This window comes from Coregonus lavaretus (assembly GCF_964263955.1).
Source record: "Coregonus lavaretus genome assembly, contig: HAP1_SCAFFOLD_3975, whole genome shotgun sequence".
Taxonomy (NCBI): Eukaryota; Metazoa; Chordata; class Actinopteri; order Salmoniformes; family Salmonidae; genus Coregonus; species Coregonus lavaretus.
The window spans coordinates 7,501-30,661 of NW_028159331.1; the positions used below are offsets into that span (position 1 = coordinate 7,501).

General features: G+C 43.4%; 1 long non-coding RNA gene and 1 pseudogene across 2 annotated transcripts in view; both read right to left on the reverse strand.

Moving 5' to 3' along the window:
* LOC311123001 (cGMP-specific 3',5'-cyclic phosphodiesterase-like) overlaps positions 1-23,161 on the reverse strand; it is a 53,789-nt pseudogene that overhangs the window by 7,471 nt on the left and 23,157 nt on the right. Inside the window, exon 7 of the transcript XR_014615962.1 lies at positions 3,011-3,078. The product of XR_014615962.1 is annotated as a cGMP-specific 3',5'-cyclic phosphodiesterase-like (transcript). The remainder of the gene's footprint in view (positions 1-3,010; positions 3,079-23,161) is intronic.
* LOC311123002 lies at positions 16,334-18,777 on the reverse strand. The gene is made up of 2 exons (XR_014612539.1): positions 17,358-18,777; positions 16,334-17,197 (listed from the first exon to the last, which is right to left on the reverse strand). It is a non-coding gene; the product is annotated as an uncharacterized lncRNA (long non-coding RNA).

A 23,161-nucleotide genomic window follows, 5' to 3' on the forward strand; every position in this document is an offset into this window, starting at 1 on the left:
AGTCAACCACTCTCATCCTCCATCTCATCTCATCCTCCATCTCATCTCATCCTCCATCTCATCTCATCCTCCATCTCATCTCATCCTCCATCTCATCTCATCCTCCATCTCATCTCATCCTCCATCTCATCCTCCATCTCATCTCATCCTCCATCTCATTCTCCATCTCATCTCATCCTCCATCTCATTCTCCATCTCATCTCATCCTCCATCTCATCTCATCCTCCATCTCATCTCATCCTCCATCTCATCTCATCCATCTCATTCTCCATCTCATCTCATCCTCCATCTCATCTCATCCTCCATCTCATTCTCCATCTCATCTCATCCTCCATCTCATCTCATCCTCCATCTCATTCCCCATCTCATCTCATCCTCCATCTCATTCCCCCTCTCCGTCTGTCTTTCCTCCCCTGTTAAATAGATCTGATTAGCTCACCCCAGTTCAAGATTTTTGGGATGCTTTGTTGGTAGTTGGTGATGTACTGTATGAGCAGCAGCTTGCGTGGTCTGAACCCAATCCGTACGAAACCATAACCTTCAGGTGATTGTGATCTATAGGCCACATGCCACACTGTCCATTAACAGCCTACTGTAAGGCAGGAAGTACAGTGGCTTGCGACAGTATTCACCCCCCTTGGCATTTTTCCTATTTTGTTGCCTTACAACCTGGAATTAAAATAGATTTTTTTGGGGGGGGTTGTATCATTTGATTTACACAACATGCCTACCACTTTGAAAATGTAAAATATTTTCTTTTGTGAAACAAACAAGAAAAAATACACAAAAAAAAGAACATTTGAGCGTGCATAACTATTCACCCCCCCCAAAGTCAATACTTTGTAGAGCTTGGGGTATGTCTCTATAAGCTTGGCACATCTAGCCACTGGGATTTTTGCCCATTCTTCAAGGCAAAACTGCTCCAGCTCCTTCAAGTTGGATGGGTTCCGCTGGTGTACAGCAATCTTTAAGTCATTCCACAGATTCTCAATTGGATTGAGGTCTGGGCTTTGACTTGGACATTCCAAGACATTAAAATGTTTCCCCTTAAACCACTCGAGTGTTGCTTTAGCAGTATGCTTAGGGTCATTGTCCTGCTGGAAGGTGAACCTCCGTCCCAGTCTCAAATCTCTGGAAGACAAACAGGTTTCCCTCAAGAATTTCCCTGTATTTAGAGCCATCTATCATTCCTTCAATTCTGACCAGTTTCCCAGTCCCTGCCGATGAAAAACATCCACACAGCATGACGCTGCCACCACCACGCTTCACTGTGGGGATGGTGTTCTAGGGGTGATGAGAGGTGTTGAGTTTGCACCAGACATAGCGTTTTCCTTGATGGCCAAAAAGCTCAATTTTAGTCTCATCTGACCAGAGTACCTTCTTCCATATGTTTGGGGAGTCTCCCACATGCCTTTTGGCGAACACCAAACGTGTTTGCTTATTTTTTTATAATGGATTTAATGGTGCTCCGTGGGATGTTCAAAGTTTTTGATATTTTTTTATAACCCAAACCTGATCTGTACAACTTTGTCCCTGACCTGTTTGGAGAGCTCCTTGGTCTTCATGGTGCCGCTTGCTTGGTGGTGCCCCTTGCTTAGTGGTGTTGCAGACTCTGGGGCCTTTCAGGACAGGTGTATATATACTGAGATCATGTGACAGATCATGTGACACTTAGATTGCACACAGGTGGGCTTTATTTAACTAATTATGTGACTTCTGAAGGTAATTGGTTGCACCAGATCTTATTTAGGGGCTTCATAGCAAAGGGGGTGAATACATATGCACGCACCACTTTTCCGTTATTTATTGTTTAGAATTTTTTGAAACAAGTTATTTTTTTCATTTCACTTCACCAATTTGGACTATTTTGTGTATGTCCATTACATGAAATCCAAATAAAAATCAATTTAAATTACAGGTTGTAATGCAACAAAATAGGAAAAACACCCAAGGGGGATGAATACTTTTGCAAGGAACTGTATGGCCAATTTCTGATTCCATCTAGTCAGCAACAATAATGTATTAGTATTTATTTTTGTATTCATTTTTTAGTACTTAAACATATACTGTACATAGTAGTGCCATTTTATTCTTGCAACCGAGAATGGTTTAGATAAATAGAAGACAAATCGTCTTTAATCTAAACTGAGTTCAATTGAGTTGAAGTCATTAGCCCCTGATCTTGTAGAGCATGTGGAAAGAAGACATGAAGTTGAAGGAAGTCCCACTGATTGTTCTAATAGTCAACACCCAGCACAGCCTGTCAGGCAGCATAACTAGTCCGTAGCTCTTGGCTGAGCCCTTGGCCTCACACGCCGTGTCCGTGCGTGTGACGTGTGCTTGTTAGGCCATCTCTGAAAGCCTTCCAAAGGGGAAAGAAAAATCACCTTTTAACGGGATAGGTTGCTCCTAAGCAGATTGTGATGGAGGAGCTGTCAAATGGGTCTTAAAAGGGGTATCGCAGAATAGTTTTTAGAGTTTTTATATCAGGGTCCTCTAATAGGGATAGGGCCGTAGCTCGTGATCCGATGTTGTGGCTCTCGCCAAAGGGGGATGATGTAGGAATTTTCTTCAAACTAGAGTCAACTCTGTTAAAGACAGAGAGGTCTTGACTAAACATCATAGTCGGGGTCAGGATCATTTCCTGACCACATGACCTTTAACCTGACCTGGAAAACCCCCTGGCCCTACACAAAGATCATTGCTAGAGGACTCTCTCTTTCTCTTTCTCTGCCCCCCTCCCCCACTCCACCCTCATAGGCCTATAAACACAATCACTCAATACTTACAAATACACAGTCCATTTATACTACCAAGTTTAAATCATAATTATGATTGTCAATAATGATTGTCAATGAGTAATTCTCAAATTGAAAGCCCTTCACATTGTATTGGGGTAGTACCTCATCCCATCCACCAATTATGTCTAGATACACGGCAGCCATATTTCTTATATTAGACAACCGGTTTCAAATTAGCCATGTTTAACAGTTAGAGGTTTTCACCTTACCTTTTGGGGGTGTCCATGGCCTCTCCCAGGTCCTCGTATTCCATGTGAAACACACTGGAGAAGGAGTTCTGGAACATACAACCACCACAGCGGTTATTTACCTTATGGCAGCCATTACTGACTATGGAGGGAGAGGAGCGAGAGAGAGACATGCCAGCCCAGCAAAAGTGGGGGAGAGGAGAGCGAGAGACATGCTAGCCAATAGCTAATGCTATTAGTCTCCAGTGACAGTACACACAAAGTCAGCATAGCAGAGAGAGAGAGAGAGAGAGAGAGAGAGAGAGAGAGAGAGAGAGAGAGAGAGAGAGAGAGAGAGAGAGAAATGAATAAATAAATAAATAAAAAGTGTGTGTGTGTGTGTGCAAGCCGCGAGAATGCTGATGATACCTGATGGTAGCAGCGTGTCGTTTTTCATTATTAAGCCCAAACCATAGTCCTAACCTTAACCGCTCGAGATGAACTACTAAAATATTAGCCTTTTAGTTTATTATTTTTTGACCATGAATTAATGTGCCACAAATAGACGTTTGTCGATAATACGTCTACATTTCAAGGGGAAACTATGAGATCTTGTTGGTCTGTGTGTGACTGCGTCTGTGCTCATCAGGTTTGCATGGGCCCTCATTCAAGTACAAAATGTACACTTCAGAGAGAGTGTGTGTGTGTACATCATGACGTGTGTGTGTTTATACAACGGGTGGGTCTATTCCTGAATGCTGATTGGTTAAAATCGCATTCCAGCCGGTGTCTATTCCACAAGTTACCACCGGCTAAATCTATGACGTTAAAATGCCTATTTACTCTGTTCCATCTGACTGCGCAATCCACTGTCTCATCAGCCCAGCCAGGCAATTTATAAACTTGATCTCCACTATAAAAAGCATCTAGACATTATCTCACATTTCTTTTAGACTAACATTTCGTTTTCAACAGCAGAGATTTGTATAAACCTTGCTGTCTATCACTCCGACATTTGCAACAATGTTTCAATATTTAAATTCGATCTCCAGCTGTCCCATAGTAATGAACGTGTCAGGAGTCGGGACGAGACAGACAGACAGGCAGCATTTCTCAGCCAGTCGAAATCATGTATCAACTGGCATCATTTTTATGGATATGTACAAAGAAATGTCAATTGAAAAAAGGTAAAATGAAACTAAGTGCAGCTAGTTTGCAGTCTTTCCAGCTTCAGTTTGAAGTGATTGTGTTAGCTGTGTTGTTGGCTAGCTCCTCTGAACAACAGTGTCCTGACGAGTGAGCACATTTTCTATGCCAGGCGAAATCGCGCCTCATTAGCTCATTGTTATGGATGTATCCAAATAAATGTCACTAGAAAACAGCTTAAACAAATGCAAATGCAGCTATTTTGCTGTTATTCTCGCTGCATTTTTGACGTGACTGTAAGTTAGCCGTAGTTGGCTAGCTAGCAAGCAAGGGATAAGAACGTTGCCAGCCAGTATGGCAATGGAACATTTAGAACGAACGACTGGGTCGCTCGCGTCCATAGATACAGAACAAAAAGACTGAACGACTGGGTCGCATCTCTGGCAACCGAACCAATAGAATGAACGACCAGCCGGCTAGGGTAGCAAACCTAGATTTGTGTCGGGACTGTATCTTGTGGAAGGCTGAAATAGGATGAATAAATTCATCAAAATAAATTTTTTAATGAAAATATGTCAATGTTTATTTGAATATGTTGGTAACCCATTGTATAAAAGTGATAATGCCCTCGAAGCCGGTGTTTGGCTCGACTTCGTCTCGGGCCTAACAACACCCATGCCAATATATTCTCCAAACACAGACTTCTCAGGCATTCTCACTTAAGTGTGTGTGTACATCATGTCGTGAATGAGTTTTCACACAGGACATTTCAGGTTCCCCGCTCCCATCAATTAAGCCATCATGGTGAACCACCGAGACCAACCGGTAATAACTGAGGCACCACCATCCGTACAACCCTCTCTCTCTCCCGCTCCCAAGGGAGAGAGAGAAGTTGATATATTACACATCAGGCCTGGCCAGAAGCTGAGTTTATTTCAGCATTCCTGGACTCACGGTTACCCCCTTATAGGGACTTGTTTTCGACCTGCGCTCCCCTCGCAAAGTATCCTTTTTCCATTTTTAAGAGCCAGGAGGGTGAGGCAGGATGTTAGGATCCTGAGTACATTTTTTTTTTTTTATTCATGGAAAAATGCATCCATTCGATGTTAGTATAAATGACAAGTCTTACTTTAAGCTAGTGCGGTCTTTAGAGAGAGAGAGAGAGAGAGAGAGAGAGAGAGAGAGACACACAGTGGGTGGATCGTAATTGATTCCCTTTGACCAGAATGCCACTCTTATTTCAGTGGCATTAGAAGAGACCCTTTCTACTCTCCTGATAGTGAAGGTGACTCATTACGGCAAAACAACTTTCAATCCAAATTGCAGGCTTGTACAGAAAAGCTTTTAGCTCCCTCCAGTCAACTCCATCCTTTCTCCCGCACAGAGAAGTCTTAAACACAACACAAGAGAACATAATGGAGATGTCTGGACGTAGCGTCTAGCGTTCTCCTCTCCGCCTTGCTCACTGCAATACATCACACTCCTCGCCGTAGCTAAATATTGAAATTACAATTTCGGAGGGGTGTAGGAGGGGACTGTATGTGTGAAAGGGGAGTGGGAGTGAGTGTGTGTGTGTGCATGCGTGCGTGCGTGAGCAAACGTACGTGCATGTTTATAATATATAATATTCCAAAGGTAAAAGTGTATTATTAATATCATGAATTTGACATCTTATTTATAGGACTAATGGTAACTACTTCTAAAGTTCCAAAGTTCCAATCAACCATGGATGAATGATAGTATACCTACAGTGAGGGAAAAAAGTATTTGATCCCCTGCTGATTTTGTACGTTTGCCCACTGACAAATAAATGATCAGTCTATCATTTTAATGGTAGGTTTATTTGAACAGTGAGAGACAGAATAACAACAACAAAAATCCAGAAAAACGCATGTCAAAAATGTTATAAATCAGAAAGATTTCTGGCTCTCAGGTGTCTTTTATACAGGTAACGAGCTGAGATTAGGAGCACACTCTTAAAGGGAGTGCTACTAATCTCAGTTTGTTACCTGTATAAAAGACACCTGTCCACAGAAGCAATCAATCAGATTCCAAACTCTCCACCATGGCCAAGACCAAAGAGCTCTCCAAGGATGTCAGGGACAAGATTGTAGACCTACACAAGGCTGGAATGGGCTACAAGACCATCGCCAAGCAGCTTGGTGAGAAGTTGACAACAGTTGGTGTGATTATTCGCAAATGGAAGAAACACAAAATAACTGTCAATCTCCCTCGGCCTGGGGCTCCATGCAAGATCTCACCTTGTGGAGTTGCAATGATCATGAGAACGGTGAGGAATCAGCCCAGAACTACACGGGAGGATCTTGTCAATGATCTCAAGGCAGCTGGGACCATAGTCACCAAGAAAACAATTGGTAACACACTACGCTGTGAAGGACTGAAATCCTGCAGCGCCCGCAAGGTCCCCCTGCTCAAGAAAGCACATATACAGGCCTGTCTGAAGTTTGGCAATGAACATCTGAATGATTCAGAGGAGAACTGGGTGAAAGTGTTGTGGTCAGATGAGACCAAAATCGAGCTCTTTGGCATCAACTCAACTCACCGTGTTTGGAGGAGGAGGAATGCTGCCTATGACCCCAAGAACACCATCCCCACCGTCAAACATGGAGGTGGAAACATTATGCTTTGGGGATGTTTTTCTGCTAAGGGGACAGGACAACTTCACCGCATCAAAGGGACGAAGGATGGGGCCATGTACCGTCAAATCTTGGGTGAGAACCTCCTTCCCTCAGCCAGGGCATTGAAAATGGGTAGTGGATGGGTATTCCAGCATTACAATGACCCAAAACACACAGCCAAGGCAACAAAGGAGTGGCTCAAGAAGAAGCACATTAAGGTCCTGGAGTGGCCTAGCCAGTCTCCAGACCTTAATCCCATAGAAAATCTGTGGAGGGAGCTGAAGGTTCGAGTTGCCAAACGTCACCCTCGAAACCTTAATGACTTGGAGAAGATCTGCAAAGAGGAGTGGAACAAAATCCCTCCTGAGATGTGTGCAAACCTGGTGGCCTACTACAAGAAACGTCTGACCTCTGTGATTGCCAACAAGGGTTTTGCCACCAAGTAATAAGTCATGTATTGCAGAGGGGTCAAATACTTATTTCCCTCATTAAAATGCAAATCAATTTATAACATTTTTGACATGCGTTTTTCTGGATTTTTGTTGTTGTTATTCTGTCTCTCACTGTTCAAATAAACCTACCATTAAAATTTTTGACTGATCATGTCTTTGTCAGTGGGCAAACGTACAAAATCAGCAGGGGATCAAATCCTTTTTTCCTCACTGTAGACACACGTTTAAATGATGGTGTCCTTTTGTCAAATCAGATGTTAATGTAGCCTACATAAACCCAACCTTCACATACAGCTTGTGTAAGAGAAGTTAGAGGAGTTACTTTCAACTATTCAATGTTATTTAGGTAGTCTACGCAAATGAGTATGGAAGCTGATACATTTTTTAAAGTGCTGACATGAAAGCTCAGCTGAATTGAACACAGCTCGTTTCCAAAGTTAAGCAGGGTACAGGTAGGCATCTGGATGGTAGTCTGGTTCTCACTGAAGTGCATTACCCCTCATATACCAGTAGGAGTCAGTGTTAAGGCAGGAATCGTTGGACTGTGGCTTCACATTTTAAATCAAATCAAAGTTTATTGGTCGCGTACAAAGATTTGCAGATGTTATCGCAGGTAGAGCGAAATGCTTGTGTTTCTAGCTCCAACAGTGCAGTAATACCTAACAATACAAAACAATACACACATCATCCAGATAAATACAAAATCAGTTACAGTGCATTCGGACAGTATTCAGACCCCTTCCCTTTATCCACATTTTATGAAGTTACAGCCTTATTCTAAAATTGATTATTTTATTTTTACTCATCAATCTACACAAAATACCCCATAATGACAAAGTGAAAACAGGTTTATAGAAATTTTTGCACATGTATAAAACATAAATAATATAATTATTCAGACCCTTTGCTATGAGACTCGAAATTGAGCTCAGGTGCATCCTGTTTGCATTGATCATCCTTGAGGTCTTTCTACAACTTGATTGGAGTCCACCTGTAGTAAATTCAATTGATTGGACATGATTTGGAAAGACACACACCTGTCTATATAAGGTCCCACAGTTGACAGTGCATGTCAGAGCAGAAACCAAGCCATGAGGTCGAAGGAATTGTCCGTAGAGCTCAGAGACAGGATTGTGTTGAGTCACAGATCTGGGGAAGGGTACCAAAACATTTCTGCAGCATTGAAGGTCCCCAAGAACACAGTGACCTCCATCAATCCTAAAGAAGACGGTTTGGAACCACCAAGACTCTTCCTAGAGCTGGCCGCCCGGCCAAACTGAGCAATCGGGGGAGAAGGGCCTTGGTCAGGGAGGTGACTAAGAACCCAATGGTCACTCTGACAGAGCTCCAGAGTTCCTCTGTGGAGATGGGAGAACCTTTCAGAAGGACAACCATCTCTGCAGCACTCCACCAATCAGGCCTTTATGGTTGAGACCTGAAAATAGCTGTGCAGCGATGCTCCCTATCCAATCTGACAGAGCTTGAGAGGATCTGCAGAGAAGAATGGGAGAAACTCCCCAAATACAGGTGTGCCAAGCTTGTAGCGTCATACAGAAAACTACTTGAGGCTGTAATCGCTGCCAAAGGTGCTTCAATAAAGTACTGAGTAAAGGGTCTGAATACTTATGTAAATGTGTTATTTCCTGTTTTTTGTTGTTGTGGAAAACATGTCTAAAAACATGTTTTTGCTTTGTCATTATGGGGTATTGTGTGTAGATTGATGAGAAAAACAAAACAATTTAATCAATTTTAGAATAAGGCAGTAACGTAACAAGGTGGAAAAAGTCAAGGGGTCTGAATACTTTCCGAATGCACTTTATATAGGCTGAGACATGACTAGAATACAGTATATACATATAAAGTGGGTGAAACAGTATGTAAACATTATTAAAGTGACCAGTGTTCAATGACTCTATGTACATAGGGCAGCAGTCTCTAAGGTACAGGGTAGAGTACCAGGTAGTAGCCGGAGCGAACAGTGACTAAGGTTCAGGGCAGGGTACTGGGCGGAGGCCAGCTAGTGGTGACTGTTAAACAGTCTGATGGCCTGGAGATAGAAGCTTTCTCAGTCTCTCTCGGTCCCAGCTTTGATGCACCTGTACTGTCTCCGCCTTCCAGATGGTAGCGGGGTGAGAAGGCGGTGGCTCGGGTGGCTGAGGTCCTTGATCTTCTTGGCCATCCTGTGACACCGGGTGCTGTAGATGTCCTGGAGGGCAGGCAGTGTGCCCCGGGTTATATGTTGGGCTGACTGCACCACCCTCTGGAGAGCCCTGCGGTTGCTGAGAGTGCAATTGCCGTACCAGGCAGTGATACAGCCCGACAGGATGCTCTCAATGGTGCATCTGTAGAAGTTTGTGAGGGTCTTAGGAGCCATGCCAAATTTCTTCAGCCTCCTGATGTTGAAGAGGCGCTGTTGCACCTTCTTCACCACGCTGTCTGTGTGAAGGGACCATTTCAGGTTGTACCGAGGAACTTGAAGCTTTTGACCCTCTCCACTGCGGCCCCATCGATGTGGATGGGGTCGTGCGCTCTCTGCTGTCCACAATCAGCTCCTTTGTTTTGTTGACGTTGAGAGAGAGAGAGGTTCTTTTCCTGGCACCACTCCACCAGGTCCCTCACCTCCTCCCTGTAGGCTGTCTCATCGTTGTTGGTAATCAGGCCTACCACTGTTGTGTCATCAGCAAACTTGATAACTGAGTTGGAGACGTGCGTGGCTATACAGTCATGGGTGAACAGGGAGCAGAGGATGGGGCTGAGCACGCACCCCTGTTGGGCCCCCATGTTGAGGATCAGCGTGGCGGAGATGTTGTTGCCTACCTTCACCACTTGGGGTCGGCCCGTCTGAAAGTCCAGGAACCAGTTGCACAGGGAGGGGTTCAGACCCAGGGCCCTGAGCTTAGTGATGAACTTGGAGGGCACTATGGTGTTGAAGGCTAAGCTGTTGTCGATGAAGAGCATTCTTACATACACTACATAGTCTGGTTTTAGACCCCATCATAGCACTGAGACTGCACTTGTGAAGGTGGTAAATGACCTTTTAATGGCGTCAGACCGAGGCTCTGCATCTGTCCTCGTGCTACTAGACCTTAGTGCTGCCTTTGACACCATCGATCACCACATTCTTTTGGAGAGACTGGAAACCCAAATTGGTCTACACGGACAAGTTCTGGCCTGGTTTAGATCCTACCTGTCGGAAAGATATCAGTTTGTCTCTGTGAATGGTCTGTCCTCCGACAAATCAACTGTACATTTCGGTGTTCCTCAAGGTTCCGTTTTAGGACCACTATTGTTTTCACTATATATTTTACCTCTTGGGGATGTTATTCGAAAACATAATGTTAACTTTCACTGCTATGCGGATGACACACAGCTGTACATTTCAATGAAACATGGTGAAGCCCCAAAATTGCCCTCGCTAGAAGCCTGTGTTTCAGACATAAGGAAGTGGATGGCTGAAAACTTTTTACTTTTAAACTCGGACAAAACAGAGATGCTTGTTCTAGGTCCCAAGAAACAAAGAGATCTTCTGTTAAATCTGACAATTCATCTTGATGGTTGTAAAGTCGTCTCAAATAAAACTGTGAAGGACCTCGGCGTTACTCTTGACCCTGATCTCTCTTTTGACGAACATATCAAGACTGTTTCAAGGACAGCTTTTTTCCATCTACGTAACATTGCAAAAATCAGAAATTTTCTGTCCAGAAATGATGCAGAAAAATTAATCCATGCATTTGTTACTTCTAGGTTAGACTACTGCAATGCTCTATTTTCCGGCTACCCGGATAAAGCACTAAATAAACTTCAGTTAGTGCTAAATACGGCTGCTAGAATCCTGACTAGAACCAAGAAATTTGATCATATTACTCCAGTGCTAGCTTCCCTACACTGGCTTCCTGTTAAGGCAAGGGCTGATTTCAAGGTTTTACTGTTAACCTATAAAGCGTTACATGGGCTTGCTCCTACCTATCTTTCCGAGTTGGTCCTGCCGTACATACCAATACGTACGCTACGGTCACAAGACGCAGGCCTCCTAATTGTCCCTAGAATTTCTAAGCAAACAGCGGGAGGCAGGGCTTTCTCCTATAGATCTCCATTTTTATGGAACAGTCTGCCTACCCATGTGAGAGACGCAGACTCGGTCTCAACCTTTAAGTCTTTACTGAAGACTTATCTCTTCAGTAGGTCATATGATTGAGTGTAGTCTGGCCCAGGAGTGTGAAGGTGAACGGAAAGGCTGGAGCAACGAACAGCCCTTGCTGTCTCTGCCGGGCCGGTTCCCCTCTCCACTGGGGTTCTCTGCCTCTAACCCTGTTGCAGGGGCTGAGTCACTGGCTTGCTGGTGCTCTTTCATGCCGTCCCTGGGAGGGGTGCGTCACTTGAGTGGGTTGAGTTACTGACGTGATCTTCCTGTCTGGGTTGGCGCCCCCCCCTTGGTTTGTGCTGTGGTGGAGACCTCTGTGGGCTATACTCGGCCTTGTCTCAGGATTGTAAGTTGGTGGTTGGGGATATCCCTCTAGTGGTGCGGGGGCTGTGCTTTGGCGGAGTGGGTGGGGTTATATCCTTCCTGTTTGGCCCTGTCCGGGGGTTTCTTCGGATGGGGCCACAGTGTCTCCGGACCGCTCCTGTCTCAGCCTCCAGTATTTATGCTGCAGTAGTTTATGTGTCGGGGGGCTGGGGTTAGTTGGTTATACCTGGAGTACTTCTCCTGTCTTATCCAGTGTCCTGTGTGAATTTAAGTATGCTCTCTCTAATTCTCTCGTTCTCTCTTTCTCTCTGAGAACCTGAGCCCTAGGACCATACGTCAGGACTACCGGGCATGATGACACCTTGCTGTCCCCAGTCCGCCTGGCCTTGCTGCTATTCCAGTTTCAACTGTTCTGCCTGCGGCTACGAAACCCCTACCTGTCCCAGACCTGCTGTTTTCAACTCTTTAATGATCGGCTATGAAAAGCCAACTGAGAGACCTGAGCCCTAGGACCATACGTCGGGACTACCGGCCGTGGTGACTCCTTGCTGTCCCCAGTCCGCCTGGCCTTGCTGCTATTCCAGTTTCAACTGTTCTGCCTGCGGTTATGGAACCCCTACCTGTCCCAGACCTGCTGTTTTCAACTCTTAATGATCGGCTATGAAAAGCCAACTGAGATTTATTCCTGATTATTATTTGACCATGCTTGTCACTTATGAACATTTTTGAACATCTTGGCATGGTTCTGTTATAATCTCCACCCGGCACAGCCAGAAGAGGACTGGCCACCCCTCATAGCCTGGTTCCTCTCTAGGTTTCTTCCTAGGTTTTCGCCTTTCTAGGGAGTTTTTCCTAGCCACCGTGCTTCTACACCTGCATTACTAGCTGTTTGGGGTTTTAGGCTGGGTTTCTGTACAGCACTTCGAGATATTAGCTGATGTAAGAAGGGCTATATAAAATAAAATTGATTGATTGATTGATGACCAAAAGTATGTGGACACCTGCTCGTCGAACATCTCATTCCAAAGTCATGGGCATTAATATGGAGTTGGTCCCCCCTTTGCTGCTATAACAGCCTCCACTCTTCTGGGAAGGCTTTCCACTAGATGTTAGAACATTGCTGCGGGGACTTGCTTCCATTCAGCCACAAGAGCATTAGTGAGGTCGGGCACTGATGTTGGGCGATTAGGCCTGGCTCGTGGTCGCCGTTCTAATTCATCCCAAAGGTGTTTGATGGGGTTGAGGTCAGGGCTCTGTGCAGGCAAGTTCTTCCACACCGATCTCGACAAACCATTTCTGTATGGACCTCGCATTGTGCACGGGGCCATTGTCATGCTGAAACAGGAAAGGGCCTTCCCCAAACTGTTGCCACAAAGTTGGAAGCACAGAATCGTCTAGCATGTCATTGTATGCTGTAGTGTTAAGATTTCCTTTCACTGGAACTAAGGGGCCTAGCCCGAACCATGAAAAACAGCCTCAGACCATTATTCCTCCTCCACCAAACTTTACAGTTGGCACTATGCATTGGTGCAGGTAGCGTTTTCCTGGCATCCGCCGAACCCAGATTCATCCGTCGAACTGCCAGATGATGAAGCGTGATTCATTACTCCAGAGAACGCGTTTCCACTGCTCCAGAGTCCAATGGCGGTGTACTTTACACCACTCCAGCCGACGCTTGGCATTGCGCATGGTGATCTTAGGCTTGTGTGCAGCTGCTCGGCCATGGAAACCCATTTCATGAAGCTCCCGACTAACAGTTCTTGTGCTGACGTTGCTTCCAGAGGCAGTTTGGAACTCGGTAGTGAGTGTTGCAACTGAGGACAGACTATTTTACGCGCTACGCGCTTCAGCACTCAGCGGTCCCGTTCTGTGAGCTTGTGTGGCCTACCACTTCGCGGATGAGCCGTTGATGCTCCTAGACGTTTCCACTTCACAATAACAGCACTTACAGTTGACCAGGGCAGCTTTAGCAGGGCTTGTTGGAAAGGTGGCATCCTATGACAGTGGCACATTGAAAGTCACTGAGCTGTTCAGTAAGGCCATTCTACTACCAATGTTTGTCTATGGAGATCGCATGGCTGTGTGCTCGATTTTATACACCTGTCAGCAACGGGTGTGGCTGAAATAGCTATATAGCTAAGTCCACTAATTTGAAGGGGTGTCCACATACTTTTGTATATATAGTGTAGGTATTTCTCGTCGAGGTGGAATAGGGCAGTGTGCAGTGCAACGGCGATTGAGTCATCCATGGATCTGTTGGGGCGATATGTGAATTGTAGTGGGTCTAGATCAGTGGAGGCTGCTAAGGGGAAGACGGCTCATAATAATGGCTGGAACGGAGCAAATGGAATGGTATCAAACACATGGAGACCATGGAAACCAGCCTCAGTCATTCCCACGAGCCCGTCCTCTCAAATGAAGGTTCCACCAACCTCCTGTGGTCTAGGGTGTTGGGTAAGGTGGAGGTGATAAGGTCCTTAACTAGCCTTAATAAAGCACTTCATGATGACAGAAGTGAGTGCTACGGGGCGATAGTCATTTAGTTCAGTTACCTTTGCTTTCTTGGGTACAGGAACAATGGTGGACATCTTGAAGCAAGTGGGGACAACAGACTGGGATATGGAGAGATTGAATATGTCCGTAAACACTCCAGCCAGCTGGTCTTCATATGCTCTGAGAACGCAGTTTATTTTATTTAGGTTGATGGTATGATGTTGAGACAATGACGTTGATTCAAACATACCATTTTACTATCAACATTGAAACAAGGTCAAATAAAATGTCTAATCAAATATAAAATTAAACATAATTTCAACCACCCAATATACTGTATATTGAACATAGGACCATAGGAATTTTCAACCCAATTTCAACGTATACATAGTTCTGATGATCATGTTGAAATTAGTTTGATGTAACAACCTGTTAGTCAGGTTAAGTCCATGTATTTAAGATTAAGTTTGACCCTAATTTAAATGTTTACTGGTTGAAATTAGATCAAAACAATACTGGTTGATGACTTTTTTCAAATCCAATGTATTTTCTACGTATATTCCACGTCACAATACTTTGACAAATTACTTTGAAACAACGTTGATTCAACCAGTGTGTAAAAGCTTCCAAACCCATGTTCTAGAAAATGTAGAGCTCTTCTAAGAAGTAATGTCTCTAAGGTGAAAAAAGCAATATATTATTCATGAGAAATTCTTGGAAAATTCATCCCTTCGCTAGTGCGGTATTTCATGACTGAGGGTTGGAGGACAGAGAGAGAGAGAGAGAGAGAGAGAGAGAGAGAGAGAGAGAGAGAGAGAGAGAGAGAGAGAGAGAGAGAGAGAGAGAGAGAGAGAGAGAGAGAGAGAGAGAGAGAGAGAGAGAGAGAGAGAGAGAGAGAGAGAGAGAGAGAGCGAGAGAGAGAGAGAGAGGAGAACCAGCTTGCCTGGCAGTGGGAAACACACACAGTCACCTGGATTGCTCCCTATTTGGCCCAAGGTTGTTAACCACAGACTCATATCTTTCTCAGTTATCTATAACAATGACAACTGCCTGTGAGATGTTACTGGAACGGTAATAAAGTGTGGGTCTGTTTCTAACTACTGTGAAACATGGATGGTTTAGATGATTTCTACTTGGTAAATAGAGTTAGAGTCTTGGCCACAGTGTGCTGTGCTGTGGAGATGTTTGTCTTACTAACACATGCGCACCCAAACACATGTCTGCAGCACAAGTACACAGCACACACATACACACACGTTTGTATACATGCGCGCACACACACAGACGGACAGACAGAGAGACACACAGTGGGCGGATCGTGATTGATTCCCTTTGACCAGAATGCCACTCTTATTTCAGTGGCATTAGAAGAGACCCTTTCTACTCTCCTGATAGTGAAGGTGACTCATTACGGCAAAACAACTTTCAATCCAAATTGCAGGCTTGTACAGAAAAGCTTTTAGCTCCCTCCAGTCAACTCCATCCTTTCTCCCTCACAGAGAAGTCTTAAACACAACACAAGATAACATCATGGAGATGTCTGGACTTAGCGTCTAGCGTTCTCCTCTCCTCCTTACTCACTGCAATACATCACACCTCGCCGTAGCTAAAAGTTGAAATTACAATTTCGGAGGGGTGTAGGAGGGGTGCGTGTGTCAAATCAAATCACATGTTCTTTCACATGCTTCATGAACAACAGGTGTAGACTAACAGTGAAATGCTTACTCACGGGCCCTTCCCAACAATGCATAGAGAAAAAAATACTGAAATCATAGACAAATAATAACACGAGGAATAAATTCACGGGGTACCAGTACCGAATAGATGTGCCGGGGTATGAGTTAGTTGGGGTACACACAGTACCCCAACTAACTGTGTGCCTTCGGAACTGTGTGCCTTCGGAAAGTATTCAGACCCCTTGACTTTTCCCACATTTTGTTACGTTACAGGTTTTTTTTCGATCGCTAACAAGCATTGTTCAATACTGCGGATACATGTGGAAAACTCTAAATACAGTTATCAAAACAACATGCGACTTGGCAATGCACATCCTACATGTCTCAAAAGAAAAGCTTTCTACCAAATGAAAGCTAACAGTCTCTCACGACATGCACACTTTGTCATTCATAGTATCATGACCTACAAAACTCTAAAAACAGCTACCACTTGAAAATGTGTCAATTTGTCTTTAATATCATATTTTCTTAGATGAACCAACAGTCATTTTTACAAAAGAAGAGTGGCAAACCTGTACTGAATAGAATGTCCTGCAAGATATGTAACGAAATAAAGCAGAAAGGCTGCAATATGCTTCAATACAATTTACTGTATTTTTGCAAATTACTGTATTTTGCTTTTTGCAGAGTAATTCCAAAATACACACAAATAAATAATTCCAATACTGTTAAACAAACAAAAAGTGTATACACACTATGAATATTCATAGCATATTGTCCAAATGAAACAGATCTATAACAGTGCTAGTCAACCCTGTCGGCTGCATTGGGCCACAAGTTCTCGTCCACATCACACCGTATAGCCTCTCGCTCAACACACATGGGAAAGAACCTCTTTGCATGCCTGATCCATCCCCTGGCAATCTTCTGCAGAGATATCCAGGCATCCTGCATTCATTGCATCCATGAGTGACATTTGATCACGTGGATGGTGGTCATAAACTTTCCACCTCCATGAGGAAAATAATGATTCTATGGGGTTGAGGAAGGGAGAGTAATGGGGGAGGAAAAGTGACACCGTCCCAGGATGGGCTGCAAACCACTCGGTGACTGCATGGGAGTGGTGAAATGCCACATTGTCCCATACAATCACCCCGGTTTAAATATTTCTTCACCTGGCAAAAGCCTTCCATAGAGGTCATCCATGAGTTAAATGAGCCTAGTGGTTTATGTAACAGCAGATCCTTCAGAGGAATCACATTCCTTCCACGTCGGCGTGTTTTGGCCATGTTAAAACCAGCCTCATCCACAAAGACAAACATGTGGGGTGTTGTCCTGGTTTCAAGCTCCATGACGCTCTAAAATATTGTAAATCCACAGGGCAACATAACAGTTATTCTATAACAGTAGTTTACATTAAAGTATATTGTAACTGAAATCACTGCCAAGTGTGCAGTGCTCTGGTGGGTTTTGTTTACAGTAAAAACAGTACTGTTTTACAGGATATAGACATCTTACCTGGACATATTGGTACCGGAGTTCCTTGACACGATCAGAGTTCCTCTCAAAGGGAACAGTGTACACCTGCTTCATGCTGATATGATGCTTTGTCAAGACTCTAGCAATGGTTGTCGTGCTTACACTTTCAACATTTTGAAATGTATTATTTTCTGCCAATACTCTCTCTTGAATTTCTCTGAGTTTTATGGCATTGTTGCTAATGACCATGTCAACAATTACAGCTTCCTGCTGAGCAGAGAAAATCCTACCTCTCCCCCCTCCATTTGGTAACCGTTGGGTCCTAAAACAGAAATAAAATTACACACAAGTGGTTCGGAGAGCTTTTGCTCGATTTACTACTCTACAGTAATATTCAGTACAGTTAGATGCCCATGCAGAATGCACATCTTACCTGTTAGTTTGCTGTAAGGTTCTTATAATAGATTACACAGTTGAGCGTTGCAAATTTGGCTGCACTCTGAGACCAGCGTCTCTCATTGATAGATCATGATTGACAACATGATCAATGATTGTAGCCCTAATCTCATCTGACACTACAACTCTGGGTCTTCCCCTCAGTCGTCTTCCACCACGGATACGTAATCCTCTGCCTCTCCCGGCAACTCTTCCACCTCTGTAAGCCACTACACGATCTCTGGCTGGGTCCATGTTTATGTTAAATATATTCCAAAGATGTCCCCTTTTGTAGAGATGGTAATGACATAAAAATGTAAAACACATGGGTAGGTCTTCAGTTACGTAATGTAGAATGAAAATCATCTGTGAATAATGAAGAGTTATTATTTACTGTAGCAATGTAAAAAATTGCAGTCTAATTCAATTTTCAGTGGCTTTTGAACTTGAGTTTAACAGTTTTGATAAGGGTATCTTAACATAGTCTGTAGATACATAGAGTTTTGTTGGTCAATGTGTTTTTGTGAGACAAGTATTTATGTAATTTGAAAGATGTCATTGAATGCATTTTGTGTCAAAGCAATGACAAATGATCCACAAGTTGCCACATAGTGTTGTTGTGATAACTGTTTTTAGAGTTTTGCACATGTAGCCGCAGTATTGAATAATGCTTGTTACCAATCGAAAAAAAATGTAATGCCTTATTCTAAAATTGATTAAATAAAACAAATCCTCAGCGATCTACACACAATACCCCATAATGACAAAGCAAAAACAGGTTTATAGACATTTTCGAAAATGTATTAAACATCAATAACAGAAATATCTTATTTACATAAGTATTCAGACCCTGTGCTATGAGACACGAAATTGAGCAACGGTGCATCCTGTTTCCATTGATCATCCTTGAGATGTTTCTACAACTTGATTGGAGTCCACCTGATTTGGAAAGGCACACACCTGTCTATATAAGGTCCCACAGTTGACAGTGGATGTCAGAGCAAAAACCAAGCCATGAGGTTGAAGGAATTGTCCGTTAGAGCTCCGAGACAGGATTGTGTCAAGGCACAGATCTGGGGAAGGGTACCAAAACATTTCTGGAGCATTGAAGGTCCCCAAGAACACAGTGGCCTCCATCATTCTTAAATGAAAGAAGTTTGGAACCACCCAGACTCTTCCTAGAGCTGGCCACCCGGCCAAACTGAGCAATCGGGGGAGAAGGTCCTTGGTCAGGGAGGTGACCAAGAACCTGATGGTCACTCTGACAGAGTTCTAGAGTTCCTCTGTGGAGATGGGAAAAACTTCCAGAAGGACAACCATCTCTGCAGCACTCCACCAATCAGGCCTTTATGGTAGAGTGGCCAGACAGAAGCTACTCCTCAGTATAGCCCTGTGTAGCTCAGTTGGTAGAGCATGGTGTTTGCAACGCCAGGGTTGTGGGTTAGTTTCCCACGGGGGGCCAGTATGAAAATGTATGCACTCACTAACTGTAAGTCACTCTGGATAACAGCGTCTTCTAAATGACTAAAATGTAAAATGTAAAAGGCACATGACAGCCCGCTTAGAGTTTGCCAAAAGGCCCCTTAAGACTCTCAGACCATGAGAAACAAGATTCTCTGGTCTGATGAAGCAAAGATTGAACTCTTTGGCCTGAATGCCAAGCGTCATGTCTGGAGGAAACCTGGCACCATCCCTACGGTGAAGCATGGTGGTGGCAGCATCATGCTGTGGGGATGTTTTTCAGCGGAAGGGACTGGGAGACTAGTCAGGATGGAGGCAAAGATGAACGGAGCAAAGTACAGAGAGATCCTTGATGAAAACCTGCTCCAGGCTTCGGGACAAGTCTCTGAATGTCCTTGAGTGGCCCTGCAAGTGCCCGGATTTGAACCCGATCTAACATCTCCGGAGAGACCTGAAAATAGCTCTGCAGCAACGCTCCCCATCCAACCTGACAGTGCTTGAGAGGATCTGCAGAGAAGAATGGGAGAAACTCCCCAAATACAGGTGTGCCAAGCTTGTAGCGTCATACCCAAGAAGACTTGAGGCTGTAATCCCTGCTAAAGGTGCTTCAACAAAGTACTGAGTTAAGGGTCTGAATACTTATGTAAATGTGATATTTCATTATTATTTTTTTATATATAAACTTGCAAAACTTTCTAAAAACCTGTTTTTGCTTTGTCATTATGGGGTATTGTGTGTAGATTAATCAGGGAAAAAAAACAATTTAATAAATTTTAGAATAAAGCTGTAACCTAACAAAATGTGCAAAAAGTCAAGACGTCTGTATACTTTCCGAAGGCACTGTATAGGTAGGGATAAATTGACTAGGAAAGATGATAGATAATAAACAGTAGCACAAGCGTATGTGATAAGTCAAAAGAGTTAGTGCAAAAAGGGTCAATGCAGATAGTTAAATGGTTAACCAATAGCTACCCAGACTAACTATTTAACAGTCTTATGGCTTGGGGGTAGAACCTGTTCAGGGTCCTGTTGGTTCCAGACTTGGTGCATCGGTACTGCTTGCCATGCGGTAGCAGAGATATAAGCCTATGACTAGAGTGGCTGTAGTCGTTGACGATGTTTAGGGCCTTCCTCTGACGCCGCCTGGTATAGAGGTCCTGGATGGCAGGGAGCTCAGCCCCAGTGATGTACTGGGCCGTACGAACTACCCTCTGTAACGATTGCCGGTCGGATGCCAAGCAGTTGGCATACCAAGTGGTGCTGCAGCCAGTCAAGATGCTCTCAGTGGTGCAGCTGTAGAAACTTTTTAGGATCTGAGGGCCCATGCCAAGAGGCGTTGCCGTGCCTTCTTCACGACTGTGTTGGTGAGTGTGGACAAAAATGTAATGTGGTTGAAAATGTCAGTGAAGACACTTGGAAGCTGGTCAGCGCATGCTCTGTGTACGCATCCTGATAATCTGTCTGAAGGAATGTTAACCTGTTTAAAGGTCTTACTCACATTGGCTACGGAGAGCTAGATCACAATGTCGTCCAGAACAGCTGGTACTCTAATGCATGGTTTAGTGTTTTTTGCCTCGAAGTGAGCATAGAAGTAATTTGGGTCGTCTGGTAGGCTCGCGTCACTGGGCAGCTCACGGCTGTGTTTCTCTTTGTAATCTGTGATAGTTTGCAAGCCCTGCCTCATCCGACTAGCGTCAGAGCCGGTGTGGTAGGATTCGATATTCGTCCTGTAGTGACGTTTTCACTGTTTGATGGCTCATCGGAGGTCGTAGGGGGATTTCTTATAAGTGTCCGGATTAGTGTCCAGCTCCTTGAAAACTGCAGCTCTAGTGTTTGGCTCAGTGTGGATGTTGCCTGTAATCCATGGCTTCTGGTTGGGATATGTACATACGGTCACTGTGGGGACACCATCGTCAATGCACTTATTAATGAAGCCAGTGACTGATGTTATAAACTCGTCAATGTTATCAGATGAATCCCTGAACATTTTCCAGTCTGTGCAAGCCAAACAGTCCTGTAGCTTTGCAACTGCTTCATCGGACCACTTCCGTGTTGAAATTCAAATTCTTGTTTCAAAAACATCTGATCTGTGCTTCAGAACCCAAAAATTGCTCATCTTACCTGTTGACCAATGACCAGTCACCAGCATTGACACGCAAAAGCGGGCTCACATATCCAGATTAGTGACTAGAAAGTGCTTGTTCAATTTTCTCCGGTTTTGCCTGGCAATAACAGAGTAGCCTACCTAGTTAATATTATCCATATAAAATACAGTTTAGCAATCTGCTATGATCGCATCTTTGCCAGAACATTAGTCTCCCTGGTGATTTCATTGATCATTTTCATATTTCAGATAGGCCTAGTTTGGGTGGGTTATAATTATATACCTATATAGCCAGGTATATTATAATTATATACCCGGCTATAAGTCTAAAGCTGTAACCTCCAATACGTATGGGATGAAGATGTAACATATTGTACACAGCCCATCTGAAATTAGCCCGCCCAACTACCTCAACCGTATATTGTTATTTATTTTGCTCATTTGCACCCCAGTATCTCTATTTGCACATCATCTCTTGCACATCGATCATTCCAGTGTTAATACTAATTGTAATTATTTTGCACTATAGCCTATTTATTGCCTTACCTCCATAACTTGCTACATTTGCACACACTGTATATATATTTTCTGTTGTATTTTTGACTTTATGTTTTGTTTTACCCCATATGTAACTCTGTGTTGTTGTTTTTATCGCACTGCTTTGCTTTATCTTGGCCAGGTCGCAGTTGTAAATGAGAACTTGTTCTCAACTGGCTTACCTGGTTAAATAAAGGTTAAATAAAAAATAAATAAAAAATATTCTGGCAAATTAATTACAATATTTGTTAGGAAGAAGAAGGTTACAGACAGATCATGCTTTCCATCCAATCCTGCAACCTCCACATACAGGTAAATTGCTTGAATTTTATAATTTACTTATGAAGCTTGCATTTGGAATTTGTTGTTAAAATTAATTATTACATAATATGTTGTAGATAAAATAATGAAAAAGGGCTGTCTGGTAGACAATATAAATAGGTTCTATCTGCCCAAAGCATAGTTCTGAGATATTGAGCATCAAAGTTTTCACATCCCAGATCTCTGAACTGTTTTGTAGTGAATTCTTATTTAATAACCCATTAAGGTCCTTAAAGTGCGGAGTATCAAAATCCTGAGACATTTGTAAATCCGTTTTTTTAGGGGGGTCCAATCGCATATAGAACCTTATGGCTCTGAAATGTAAATCTGGGTTCAGCCATAAGGTTCTATATTACACTACTGAATTAGACATCTTCCGTTTTTAAGAAGACTGTAACTATTTGAATACATCAATGATAGAATAACACTATTTTACTAAGATAGAGTCAGAACACATAGTCAAATACATAAAGAAATGTATTATGATCATCAGACGAATTACTGTCATCACTGAACAACAATGTGATAACATAATTTACTTTAAGATTTCGGAGTGTTGTTTTTTTGCTAGCGTGCCATTACTGCTGGCTAGACTAGCAAAGACGTGTTCTGATTGGGCCGTCTGTATTTGTTCAGGCTTGTAATTGGATCGCAGATAAAACCTTATAGCGCCAAGTTCAAATGGGTTTATGCAGATAGAACTTTCTATAAAACAATGTACTTTTAAAAAATCTAACTTCACAGACATATGAACAAGTCACTGCATGAATATATATATTTTTACTTGACCTGAGGCTTGACTTGAAAAAACTTGTGACTCGACTCGACTTGCTCTTAGAATGCACGACTTTGACTTGACTTGAGACTCAACCCGTTGTCCTTGGGACTCGACTTGAAACTCTGACCTTGTGACTTGAGACTTGCTTGTGACTCGAATAATAGTGACTTGGTCCGACCTCTGCAATACAGCCATTCATTTTTCTCT